The sequence below is a fragment of the Odontomachus brunneus genome, unplaced genomic scaffold (assembly GCF_010583005.1).
Source record: "Odontomachus brunneus isolate Ranch 3 - 2012 unplaced genomic scaffold, Obru_v1 Obru_scaffold_060, whole genome shotgun sequence".
Classification (NCBI taxonomy): domain Eukaryota; kingdom Metazoa; phylum Arthropoda; class Insecta; order Hymenoptera; family Formicidae; genus Odontomachus; species Odontomachus brunneus.
Genome location: NW_022639510.1, coordinates 1,853,353 through 1,857,245, shown reverse-complemented (window position 1 = coordinate 1,857,245; position 3,893 = coordinate 1,853,353). Strand labels below are relative to the sequence as shown.

The window sequence follows — 3,893 nt, the reverse complement described above, 5'->3', positions numbered from 1 at the left end:
TGAGAATTCAATTGAGAATTTAATTGAGAATTCAATTGGGAATTCAATTGTGATCTCAATAGAAATTTTTCAGTAGGGTAGTCTTATTCATAAGGACCTTTCACCACAAAGGTTAAAATCTTCGATCTATGTATACACATATGTCATATATATATATATATATATATATATATATATATATATATATATATATATATATGTGTGTGTGTGTGTGTCATTTTTATCACCAAAGATGGCCGCGACGAAGATTTCCGCTCACCGCGTTGATTTCACACCCCGCGCCCGTAAAAATACTTTACGCTTCGTCCAGATATTCCTACATTAACCTATACATTAACCTTACAAGATAACCTTACATTATAATATTGTCATAAAGTTAATATAATCTTTAATATTTCAGCAAACTTACGTGTAATTATTTCACTTTCTGTGTATCTTGAAAATACTATACAATTGAAATATAGTTTATTAATAATCACTTAATTGTATATACAATTTTTTTTATATTTAAAAATTTTTTTTATTAAGAAAGCAAATATAACTAAATTAAATGAAAATATTAATAATAAAATTAACTCTAGTTTGTATTCAGTAGTCGCTTCAAATGCTTTAGTTTTATGTATATCTCTGACTTTTATTATATGAAATATATTTGGACTATATATGTAATCCCTATTGGGGACGCATCCATTGGATGCGTTCAGCGAACTCAACAGTTGCACAACAGTTGAGCAATTCGTCAATGTAATTGGTCTAGATTTAGGGATTTAACAGTAGGAACCAATAATCGCTGAATGCTCACTGAGCGCTTTTTTCGCTGAATGTGCCTATTTTATCGTTACCACCATGAAAATGCGCCAAACGAACGTAGTAAAAGCACACCTTGTTAGATGGCGTCTCGAAAATGCACCTAGCTCTGGCCACTAAAATCAAGCTGGTGGCCGCTCTCAGGCTTCTCTCTGCTTTAACTTATTGCACCAGTTCAGCAGTGCAGCTGAAAAGAACAGACCACATGTTATGTATGCTATAGATTCTCTACTGGCAGTGAATATCGGAGCGCAACCTAGATGATATGCTAGCAACTGTCGGTATTGTCAGTAGTCGTGTCTTTGTTACCCGCGGTTATTGATGCTGGTACATTTTCAACATCCAGTATACGTCCGAGAGTAGACCTCCAAGGGCAGAGTGTGGGTCGAGTCTAGTGAGAAAGATTTGGGAATAAAAACATTTTTTATTACATATTTAGGTGCGTTCCGAAATGCACTGCCAGTACTGAAAATCTATAATTTATGTTACATATATCATAGAATTTCAGTATTGGCAGTGAATTTCGGAACGCAGTCTTGGTATTGTTCATGCGGATCGATGACGTAACGCTCGCTGATTGGCCCGCGGCGATCTCGCTATTACCGGTAGTGCCAGAATCTTCTCCCGCGTCTCGACGCATTCGCAGTGTTTGAACATTGCTTTGAAATATTCGCCAATATCTCAACCGTCCAAGATTGTCCGCATTCGAGTGCTGTTTGTACTAATCCTGCCGCTCCGAGGTAAATATTTTATGATTAGCGTCCCGATTATATGATATATGACGCCATATGATTCGTAGGACTCGAGGATATAACGTTTTATTGTTTGTGTTTAGGCTCGAGGTTAGATTAGCGTCCTAAACACGATCGAGCAGGAGATCCACTGTTCGATCGATAACATCGGTGAGCAGGCGAATGATATTTTGGCGTATCTCTCTCGGAAATATCGTCGCATTAGTTGTTCTCGGCGAGTCGTCGCCGCATAATCGTGAGTGTGCATATAAGCGATGCAAGTAAGTAAAGAATATATATAACCTTTACACCAAGAGGGGGTTGTATTCCTTCACATCAAAGTTACATATCAAAACGTTCTTTTTGAGGAAAATTTGACTGAAAATTCACAGTGCAACGTGATGCACGTGCATGCAACGTGAACGTATAGATTTCCGTAGAATTTGCCTCAAAGAGGATGTTTTGGAATGCAACCTTGGAGTATTATACTCTCCCCCTTCCCTTCTCTCCACTTTCCGCGCCAATTGCGTTCGTAACATTTGAACGTTAGTGTCTAATATTCATTCATGTTCCGATCGTTCGAAATATCTTGCCAAGTAACATCCATAGCGTGTAAGTCGTACGATTTTTTGCTAGAAAAAGAGATTTAGAGGTTAATGTCTTGATCGTATGAAACATGATTCGCACGAAATCATCAGATGTGATGATTTGTTGAATATTAATTCGACATTGTTGCTTAGTCGTAGTTGGCAATGGTTATACAAAATGACGTCCATGAGCACGATCGAATAGACGATGCAGTGGTCAACGACATCGATGAGCAAGTGAGTAATATTTTAGCGTATCTTGCGAAATTTCGTCAAATTTCGTCAATTATTCTCTGCAAGTCGTCGCCGCATATAAACGCGCGCGTCACAATTCAAATAAATAAAGAATATAATCTTAGAGTACCTTACCTTTACTTTTCTCTTCTCCTTTTCCTTTTCGCATCGGTTGCGCTCGCAGGGTTTGAACGTTGATACCAGATATTCATTAATATTATCAATCGTTTGAAATCATTCGCGACCAAGTGATGTTTATGTAGATTGTATGATCTCCTGCGAGAAAAAAATTTAGCAGTTAGTATTCCATCGCGCGAAATATGACTGGATCGAATAATTTACTTTAATATTGACTGGGGAATGTTTGTTTTTTTGTGTGTAGATATGAAATTATACGAAATAGCACTTATGAACACGATCAAGCAGGAAATGCAGTAGTTGGTCAATGATATCGGTGGGTATGTGAATAATATTTTAGTATCTCTCTCTTTCGTCGAATCGATTATTCTTGACGAGTCATCGCCATATAATCGCGCATATCACAATCACAATGTGCTTAAATAAGACATGTAATTTTAGAATATATCTTGCTCTTTCCGTTTCTTGTTCTTCTTTTTTATATTAGTTATGTTTATAGCACACTTGAATGAATGTACATTACCATTCCAACTATTCAAAACTATATGCAATTAAATAATATTTACATTGATCGTACAATTTATTATGAGCAATAGTAATTTAGTTATTGCTGTTTTGACTATATGAAATATGACTAAATTAAAAATATTATAATATTTATTCGGTGTTGTTGCTTGCTTTGTAGGTTCGAGCTACATCAAATAGCTCCCATGAATTAGCTGGATTAACTGGAAATCCAATGCCTGGATTCATCAATGCTAGTATCAACGATATCAACGATATCGGTGAGTGTGTGAATAATATTTGTATCTCTTCGAAATTCCATCGAATCGGCCACTTTTAACGAGTCGTCACCACACAATACACTGAGAGGAAAACTGGTTAACGTTACTAAAATTATAGTTATTTCGGTTCCAACTAGATTTTTTATCCAATACAAAGTTAGTAGTAGATCTAACGAAAAAGTAGTTGATCTAACAAAAAAGTAGTAATAGCAACATGCATAGAAAATATTATTATTATTAACATTATAGTAACACTTACTACAAAGATGATTCTCTTGACTAAAAATCTTCCAGTTTCATACAACAGTTACAAAATTGTATGCAATTAAGTAATATTTGCGTCGACCGTACAATTTATTATGAGCAACAATAATTTAGTTATCGTTGTCTTGACTATGTGAAATATGACTAAAGTGGAGCTTTTTCTCAATGTAGGTTAGAATAGAATAATCGTGCACAGGATGATACAATTAAATAATGAACACAATTTTAGAATATCTTGCCTTCTGTTTTTCTCATTTCTTCTCTTCACATTTTTGAGGTGGCCGATTCAATCGTAATTTCGAAGTTAAGTGTGTGTGGAGCGACCTCGTTCGTCGATTCCCATTTTA

The 3,893-nt window shown here is 35.6% G+C and overlaps 1 long non-coding RNA gene across 2 annotated transcripts; it reads left to right on the top strand.

Annotated features, from left to right (window-relative positions):
• The first annotated feature begins 1,399 nt into the window (after positions 1-1,399).
• On the top strand, positions 1,400-3,356 carry LOC116846102. 2 transcript variants are annotated; one of them, XR_004378396.1, is made up of 5 exons: positions 1,400-1,547; positions 1,643-1,819; positions 2,279-2,362; positions 2,742-2,813; positions 3,183-3,356. It is a non-coding gene; the product is annotated as an uncharacterized LOC116846102 (long non-coding RNA). The 2 variants fall into 2 exon arrangements; XR_004378395.1 differs by having other exon boundaries at positions 2,742-2,817.
• Positions 3,357-3,893: the final 537 nt, after the last annotated feature.